The sequence below is a fragment of the Pelophylax lessonae genome (assembly GCF_965119305.1).
Source record: "Pelophylax lessonae genome assembly, chromosome: 7".
NCBI lineage: Eukaryota > Metazoa > Chordata > Amphibia > Anura > Ranidae > Pelophylax > Pelophylax lessonae.
In genome coordinates this window covers 125,041,513-125,051,796 of record NC_138774.1, presented here as the reverse complement: position 1 = coordinate 125,051,796, position 10,284 = coordinate 125,041,513, and positions in this window count along the sequence as shown.

The window sequence follows — 10,284 nt, the reverse complement described above, 5'->3', positions numbered from 1 at the left end:
CCATCCAGTTCTGGAAACCAGTCCTCAAGAAGGAAGTGCTAGAACTGGCAACAGTTCAGAGAAGGACAACAAAACTAAAAAAGAGACTGGAGGACCTAAGCTATGGGGAAAGGCTATAAGCATTGAATTTATTCTCTCTGGAGAGGAGACGCTTGAGAGGGGATATGATAGCAATCCACAAATATCTTACTGGTGACCCTAGTATAGGGAAAAAACTTTTCAGTGAAAGAGAGTTTAAAGAGAAACGCGACCATTTACTGAAATTTATATTTTGGTATGGGTCTCGCGCTGTCTGGGGGATTTTTTTAATAATGTACACTTCCTAGATGCTGCATGTAACGATACTGAAAACCATACAGTGTGAAGCATATATTGAGGGGAGGGTGTTACCGCGCCTCTGGGAAGCACTTTATTTGTCACTTTATGAATGTTTGTGTTTATTTGTTCAACTCATTCGGTTAATGAGTGTGAGCATCTCTATTTATATTAATTATTTTACACTGGTGCACTTGATATATAATTCATTTATATTTTATTGAACACAGATTATTTATTGGTATTATGGATTTTATATATATTTAAAATTTTACAAGTGCACTTAAATATTTGTATTTTTATATATACATATGGTTGAGTTATTTCACATTTATTGAACACGTGTTTGGTTTGTGTTCACCAACAATTTAAGAGACTAGGTACAATACTTCCCAGAGGCGAGGTATACCCCTCCCCTCAACATTTACTGAAATTGGAAGAGAAGCGGTTTAACCATAATCACCATAAAGAATCCTTACTAAGGATGTGGAATTCTCTTCCACAAGCAGTGGTGTCAGCAGGGATCATCAAAAGTTTCAAAAAATGATTAGATGGACATCTTAATGATCACAGGGATTTACAGTACGTTTTACTATTGAAATAAACACGTTCACGCACTCACACAGGTTGAACTGGACTGGTGTCTTTTTTCAGCCTTACCAACTATGTAACTATGTAACATATATTGATTTTATTTTAATAAAATTAGCCTAGTTGCTAATTCTTAAAAAGTAACTCCACCTTTAGTTGCATTACACTTATTGCACTTCATTCCCTCCAACAAGTCCAACGCTCACATGCCCTTAGTCTGCTGAATTTTTTCTGTGTGCTTGGTAATTCTGACACTGACAACATGCTGCCAGCAACACAATTCCCATTGAATTTAACTTTGCTATCAATTCTTAACCACAGTAAGCCATAGCAAGAAATCAGAATCCAGTGGGGTTGATTTACTAAAACCGATTTTGCACTCGGTTTTATCAACCCCGTTATATACAGTACTGCACTAGTCTGCCTTCATGAAGAATTCTAAGTGGTGGGACCTAAGAATTAGAATTCCTTAAAATAGGGCCATTAGTGTTGTAAAGCCAACCCCAAGCAAAAGTGATATTTTCTGCCTATATCAAGCCCATTTTATATCAGAGATTCCTGTGGTGAAATCTTCCAACTGTTCTGTGGTCAATAGGGTCGCAATGATGTTGTCACTCTCTTGAAATTAAACATATCTTCTACCATGTGTTCTGCTGTATGTAATTTTTAGTGCACCCAACACAGCAAATGAGGACAAAATAGCTTAGCATGCGGAAGGTCTTTCTAGGTAATGAAGAATCATTGATAAAAATCAATAATTTATCATTCAAAAGTGGCAAATGTGTCAAAGTAATTATGTGTCAGCAGAGTGAATAGGTCATCTTATAAATATAGCACATTAATCATAGGCGCCTGAAACCTAGCACCAGGAGTTAAGACCAGGAAAAGCAAAGCTTCCATTTAATCACCTATGGCCCTCGCAACTGTTAACTAGCCGTAACAAGTAACCTTCACACTTGGGGCCCTTTCACACGGGTGCTCCGTATGTCCGCAAATCATCCTATTTTTTTGCGGATGATTTGCGGACATAATGTAAGTCTATGGCATTGCGGATGTCAGCGGAATACCATCCGCTGACATCCGATTTTCCTCCTGTCAGTTCTGTTCCGTTTTTTGGAACAGAAAAAATCCTATTTTTGTTCCGTTCAAAAAACGGAAAGGAAGGAAAATCGGATGTCAGCGGTGTCATCCGCTGACATCCGCAATCCCCCATAGACTTACATTAGGTCCGCATATCATCCGCAAACGGATGGGATGATATGCGGACCTACGGAGCGGATGACAGAAATGTCATCCGCTCCGTGAAAAAAAAAAAAAAAAAAGTCCCGCAGCGGACCTTTCACACGGAAAGCCCGTGTGAAAGAGCCCTTAAAGAAGATCTACACCCAAATCACTAACCTCTTATGTAAGCTTTATCATGGTATTGTATTTCAAAAGTTGTTTTAATTTCTTTTAATCTGCAGCTTTCATTTAAATGATAACTGTCAGCCTAGGTCCTTGTTCAAGCTCCCCCTGTCATAGGGTGACAGCTTTCTGTCACCTAGTGTATGTTGTCACCCCATCATAGGGGGCATTGTTGGACACTACAAACAGCCATGTTAAAACATATTACGCATGGTCCACATTTTTCAGAAAATCAATCCAAAGCAATAAAGTGCAGCCAACGCTGGGGTGAGTGCTGTAACCAGGAGGTCAGCAGCAATGAGATGCAGAAAAAAAAAAAAAGGTAAAACATTTCTTATTTAACCACTTGCCGACTGCCGCATGACTATATACGGCGGCAGTCAGCCCCTCACAGGCAAAGTGACCTAGGGGTACGTCACTAGCCTGTGAGGCTCTAGGGAGCGAGCGCGCGCTCACGGACCCCCCCCCCGCGCGTGTTAGCGGCGGACCCGATGTCCGCCGCTCACTCGCGATCGTCGGTTACAGAGGGAGAAAGGCAGGCGGCTAATGTAAACAAAGCCACCTGTCATTCTCCCTTGTGTAACAGCAGAGATCATACAGTCCTGCTATGTAGGATCGTATATCTCTGCTGTGACATGAAAAGCCACATCCCACAACAGTAAGAAGCACGCCCCTTGGGACACACATAGCCACTGCATCTCTAATAAAGTTAACCCCTTCCCTGCCAGTGTCATTTTTACAGTAACCGTGCATATGTATAGCACTGATTACTGTAGTAATGTCACTGGTACCCCCAAAAGTGTCAAAAATGTCAGTCAAGGGTCCGATCTGTCCACCGCAATGTCGTAGTCCCGCAAAAAAAATCGCAGATTGCCGCCATTACTCGTTAAAAAAAAAACAATAAAAATGACAAAAATCTTTCCCTTAGTTAGTAAACGCAATAACTTTTGCGCAAACCAATCAAAATACGCTTATTGCAATTTTTTTTTTGCCAAACATATGTAGCATAAAACAAATTGGCCTAAAATGTTAAAAAATTTTGATTTTTACATTTTTTTTTGGGAATTTCATATAAAAAAAATGTGAAAAATATTGTTATTTTTGCAAAATTGTTGCTCTTTTTTTGTTTATAGCGCATGATCAAAAAATCGCACAGGTGATCAAATACCACCAAAAGAAAGCTCTGTTTGTGGGAAAAAAGGACGGCAATTTCATTTGGGTACAGCATCGCATGACCGCGCAATTGTCCGTTAAAGTCACGCAGTGTCGAATCGCAAAATAGGCCCTGGTCAGGAAGGGGGTAAAATCTTCCGGGGCTTAAGTGGTTAAAAAATGTCACTTGTTTTTGATACACAGTGCATTAGTAAACTAAATGTCATCCAGTTAGGGTTTAGATCTAATTCAAACTACCCCATAAAATTAAACCTTACATCACCCCCAAAACTGAATCTTAACAACGAATCTAACACACCAAAAATAAAACTAATCTAACCTTTAAAATGAGTTGCCTAAAATATATTCTAACTGAATTTTATTATTATACATAAAGCTCTTCACCCACTCCAGTTCTTAAAGCTCATCAATGAGCAAGTATTGACTCACCTATTTTTTCCACCTCTTTATACTTTTTTTTTTTCCAAATCTTTTTCATTTTTTTTAAAGCTTTTTCATTTTTTTAACTCGCTTGAATCTGCCGTCAAATAACCCTACACAGTGCATCTGAGGGTGAGAATACCAGTGGTATACAGCTGCAAGAGTAGATATGCTGCAACTCTGTCTTTTGGCCCTCCCTGTTGTGACATCATTGTGCCCCTGCTGGAATTTTTAGGACCATATTAGGACCCCGCCGATGGACAGCCAATGGGAACTGCCATCAGCAAGAAGATAGCTAGAGGGTTGGGGTGCTTTCCAGAAGTTAAGCACTGACTCCCTAACCTTTAAGATGAACCTCTCAACACTTAACCTAACTCAGAATTAACCCTCAATACCTTAACTAATCCTAATTGTTTAATCGTATCCCTCCCTTGGTAAATGCCACAATCTAAACTATCACCTGAACTACTGAGTCAATATCCTATCAGCCCAATATTTTTGCAATGATATACAACTGTCTTGGATATAGATGTAACTGGGGAGCTAAATTAACAGTGCCTAAAAGTATTTGTCCCCATCACCATGGTGAATGCTACCAAGACCTGAACTTTCCATAGAAGAATAAAAGGTATAGATTCTAGGCAAAAAACAGCAAATGTAGCTCCACTGAGAAAAAGTGTAGAACAGTGCAGATGGCAAATGTGTTTTACAAAATGCCTTTTTTTCATTTACTAGAAAAAAAGCATTATATGACTAGCAAATCAATCATTGGTGACTTAGAATGTACATATGCCCCACAGACCTCTCCAGAAACAGATGTAGATCTGATCTATCACCTGCATTTCCACTGGTTCTACAAGCTTGTGGTTTATCCCTACCTCCTTGTTGCTGTTCCACTGGTACCTGTGGTACTATAAGAATGTGTTCTGTTCTTGCTTCCTTGAAGGACAAAGCTAGTGGCTATGTGCATGTCAGGGACTCAATACCCTGCGCAGGCGCACTGGCGTTGCTAACCGGCAAACGCCTATGCGCATGCGCTGAGGCTACCTCAGTGTAGTTCGAGGCTACCAAATTGGCGCCAAAACGGCCTATTTAAACACAGCTGTCACTCTAGGTGATTGCTGTGCTGTCTTCAGCTCTCCTGTATCCTGTGCCTGTTATATCCGCTGTTCCTGTTTACCTGACCCCGCTTGTCTTTGGATTCTGATTGTTCCTGTTTACCTGACCCGGCTTGTCTTTGGATTCTGATTACCTGCTGCCCGCCCTGACCTTGGCTTGTCCTGACTATCCTCCTGTCTCGTCCTGATCTGTTTACCTGCTACCGGCTATTGGTCCTGGACCTGTTCCTGGCTCTCCCAGGGAATCCGGGGGGCTGCGGCCTGGTGTTAGCAAGCAGCCAAGTCCATCCCCACCATCTGGGGCCCTGGTGAAAACCGGCTAACACTTAGACTCCGCGCCTCTGGTGAACCTGTGCCACTCCAGTTACCCGGTAAGCCACTCCTCTTACGTCAGGCTCTGCCATGCTACCCCGTGACAGTGCATTGCCTGCCTCACATGCTGAAATATACCTTACTTCATGGTATCTTCCTGCCTAGCCTCCCAATCTTCCTAATTTTTTCATTTCATGCGCAGATCAGTTCCTATGGCCTGAGCAATAAGGTATACCTAGCCCTAGGCTCCTGTTCCAGTTTGAGATCCTTGTTCCTAGTTGCAGTGCCTAGATTTTGACTTCCTATGACCCTACTCTCTCCCATGTGTCTGGTTCCTCGTGTACCTAATTCCCTCCTGTTTCTTTGTTGGACTGTCATACCATGCCCCAACCCATCTTTCACTCTGGATTCACTTGTCTACTACCTGCCAGGGCCGGACTGGCTAACCGGGATACCGGGAAATTTCCCGGTGGGCCGCCGGCCCTGGGGCCGCTGTAACATGGGGCCGCTTTAACATGGGGCCGCAGCGCCGCTTTAACATAGGGCCGCGGCGCCGCTTTAAGCATTGGGGCCGCGCCGCTGTGATGATGGCCGCCGCAGCCCCGCCCCCGGCCCCCGCTGCGCTATGCTACAGAGTGACGGACGGTCCGTCCGATATTTACTATTCCACGTCAGCCGCTGTGAGCGGCATGACGTCACGCAGCGGCTGCACGGCGGGGTGGATGATGGACCAACTGACTCTGACTGCCTGTGCCAGCAAGACTGACACGGGCGCGCCGAAGCCGATCCCTCCTCCCACACTGTCCCACACAAAACTTCTTGTGCCAGCAGCAGCAGCAGCAGCATGATGTGATTGCAGCAGGTGAGCCTGAGAGTGTGCCTTACTGCTGTCCCCTTAGATGTCCATGTCAGCTCTCTCTGTATAATGTCCGCAGCCTCTGACCTCTCCTGTATAATGTCTGCAGCCTCTGACCTCTCCTGTATAATGTCCACAGCCTCTGACCTCTCCTGTGCAATGTCCACACAGCCTCTGACCTCTCCTGTATAATGTCCGCACAGCCTCTGACCTCTCCTGTATAATGTCTGCAGCCTCTGACCTCTCCTGTATAATGTCCACACAGCCTCTGACCTCTCCTGTATAATGTCCACACAGCCTCTGACCTCTCCTGTATAATGTCCGCACAGCCTCTGACCTCTCCTGTATAATGTCCACACAGCCTCTGACCTCTCCTGTATAATGTCCACACAGCCTCTGACCTCTCCTGTATAATGTCCACACAACCTCTGACCTCTCCTGTATAATGTCCGCACAGCCCCTGACCTCTCCTGTATAATGTCCACACAGCCTCTGACCTCTCCTGTATAATGTCCACACAACCTCTGACCTCTCCTGTATAATGTCCGCAGCCTCTGACCTCTCCTGTATAATGTCCGCAGCCTCTGACCTCTCCTGTATAATGTCCGCAGCCTCTGACCTCTCCTGTATAATGTCCGCAGCCTCTGACCTCTCCTGTATAATGTCCACAGCCTCTGACCTCTCCTGTATAATGTCCACAGCCTCTGACCTCTCCTGTGCAATGTCCACACAGCCTCTGACCTCTCCTGTATAATGTCCGCACAGCCCCTGACCTCTCCTGTATAATGTCCGCAGCCTCTGACCTCTCCTGTATAATGTCCACAGCCTCTGACCTCTCCTGTGCAATGTCCACACAGCCTCTGACCTCTCCTGTATAATGTCCGCACAGCCTCTGACCTCTCCTGTATAATGTCCGCACAGCCTCTGACCTCTCCTGTATAATGTCCGCACAGCCTCTGACCTCTCCTGTATAATGTCTGCAGCCTCTGACCTCTCCTGTATAATGTCCGCACAGCCTCTGACCTCTCCTGTATAATGTCTGCAGCCTCTGACCTCTCCTGTATAATGTCAGCACAGCCTCTGACCTCTCCTGTATAATGTCCGCACAGCCTCTGACCTCTCCTGTATAATGTCCGCACAGCCTCTGACCTCTCCTGTATAATGTCTGCAGCCTCTGACCTCTCCTGTATAATGTCCGCACAGCCTCTGACCTCTCCTGTATAATGTCTGCAGCCTCTGACCTCTCCTGTATAATGTCCACACAGCCTCTGACCTCTCCTGTATAATGTCCACACAGCCTCTGACCTCTCCTGTATAATGTCCGCACAGCCCCTGACCTCTCCTGTATAATGTCCGCAGCCTCTGACCTCTCCTGTATAATGTCCACAGCCTCTGACCTCTCCTGTGCAATGTCCACACAGCCTCTGACCTCTCCTGTATAATGTCCGCACAGCCTCTGACCTCTCCTGTATAATGTCCGCACAGCCTCTGACCTCTCCTGTATAATGTCTGCAGCCTCTGACCTCTCCTGTATAATGTCCGCACAGCCTCTGACCTCTCCTGTATAATGTCTGCAGCCTCTGACCTCTCCTGTATAATGTCTGCAGCCTCTGACCTCTCCTGTATAATGTCCACACAGCCTCTGACCTCTCCTGTATAATGTCCACACAGCCTCTGACCTCTCCTGTATAATGTCCGCACAGCCTCTGACCTCTCCTGTATAATGTCCACACAGCCTCTGACCTCTCCTGTATAATGTCCACACAGCCTCTGACCTCTCCTGTATAATGTCCACACAGCCTCTGACCTCTCCTGTATAATGTCCACACAGCCTCTGACCTCTCCTGTATAATGTCCACACAACCTCTGACCTCTCCTGTATAATGTCCGCACAGCCCCTGACCTCTCCTGTATAATGTCCACACAGCCTCTGACCTCTCCTGTATAATGTCCGCACAGCCTCTGACCTCTCCTGTATAATGTCCGCACAGCCTCTGACCTCTCCTGTATAATGTCCGCAGCCTCTGACCTCTCCTGTATAATGTCCGCACAGCCTCTGACCTCTCCTGTATAATGTCCGCACAGCCTCTGACCTCTCCTGTATAATGTCTGCAGCCTCTGACCTCTCCTGTATAATGTCCGCACAGCCTCTGACCTCTCCTGTATAATGTCTGCAGCCTCTGACCTCTCCTGTATAATGTCTGCAGCCTCTGACCTCTCCTGTATAATGTCCACACAGCCTCTGACCTCTCCTGTATAATGTCCACACAACCTCTGACCTCTCCTGTATAATGTCCGCACAGCCCCTGACCTCTCCTGTATAATGTCCACACAGCCTCTGACCTCTCCTGTATAATGTCCGCACAGCCCCTGACCTCTCCTGTATAATGTCCGCAGCCTCTGACCTCTCCTGTACAATGTCCGCACAGCCTCTGACCTCTCCTGTATAATGTCTGCACAGCCCCTGACCTCTCCTGTATAATGTCTGCACAGCCTCTGACCTCTCCTGTATAATGTCCGCACAGCCTCTGACCTCTCCTGTATAATGTCCGCACAGCCTCTGACCTCTCCTGTATAATGTCCACACAGCCTCTGACCTCTCCTGTATAATGTCCGCACAGCCTCTGACCTCTCCTGTATAATGTCCGCACAGCCTCTGACCTCTCCTGTATAATGTCCGCACAGCCTCTGACCTCTCCTGTATAATGTCTGCAGCCTCTGACCTCTCCTGTATAATGTCCGCACAGCCTCTGACCTCTCCTGTATAATGTCTGCAGCCTCTGACCTCTCCTGTATAATGTCCGCACAGCCTCTGACCTCTCCTGTATAATGTCTGCAGCCTCTGACCTCTCCTGTATAATGTCCGCACAGCCTCTGACCTCTCCTGTATAATGTCTGCAGCCTCTGACCTCTCCTGTATAATGTCCGCACAGCCTCTGACCTCTCCTGTATAATGTCTGCAGCCTCTGACCTCTCCTGTATAATGTCCACACAGCCTCTGACCTCTCCTGTATAATGTCCACACAGCCTCTGACCTCTCCTGTATAATGTCCGCACAGCCTCTGACCTCTCCTGTATAATGTCCACACAGCCTCTGACCTCTCCTGTATAATGTCCACACAGCCTCTGACCTCTCCTGTATAATGTCCACACAACCTCTGACCTCTCCTGTATAATGTCCGCACAGCCCCTGACCTCTCCTGTATAATGTCCACACAGCCTCTGACCTCTCCTGTATAATGTCCGCACAGCCCCTGACCTCTCCTGTATAATGTCCGCAGCCTCTGACCTCTCCTGTACAATGTCCGCACAGCCTCTGACCTCTCCTGTATAATGTCTGCACAGCCCCTGACCTCTCCTGTATAATGTCTGCACAGCCTCTGACCTCTCCTGTATAATGTCCGCACAGCCTCTGACCTCTCCTGTATAATGTCCGCACAGCCTCTGACCTCTCCTGTATAATGTCCACACAGCCTCTGACCTCTCCTGTATAATGTCCGCACAGCCTCTGACCTCTCCTGTATAATGTCCGCACAGCCTCTGACCTCTCCTGTATAATGTCCGCACAGCCTCTGACCTCTCCTGTATAATGTCCGCAGCCTCTGACCTCTCCTGTATAATGTCCGCAGCCTCTGACCTCTCCTGTATAATGTCCGCACAGCCTCTGACCTCTCCTGTATAATGTCCACAGCCTCTGACCTCTCCTGTATAATGTCCGCACAGCCTCTGACCTCTCCTGTATAATGTCCGCACAGCCTCTGACCTCTCCTGTATAATGTCTGCAGCCTCTGACCTCTCCTGTACAATGTCCGCACAGCCTCTGACCTCTCCTGTATAATGTCCGCACAGCCTCTGACCTCTCCTGTATAATGTCCGCACAGCCTCTGACCTCTCCTGTATAATGTCCGCAGCCTCTGACCTCTCCTGTATAATGTCCGCAGCCTCTGACCTCTCCTGTATAATGTCCGCACAGCCTCTGACCTCTCCTGTATAATGTCCACAGCCTCTGACCTCTCCTGTATAATGTCCGCACAGCCTCTGACCTCTCCTGTATAATGTCCACAGCCTCTGACCTCTCCTGTATAATGTCCGCAC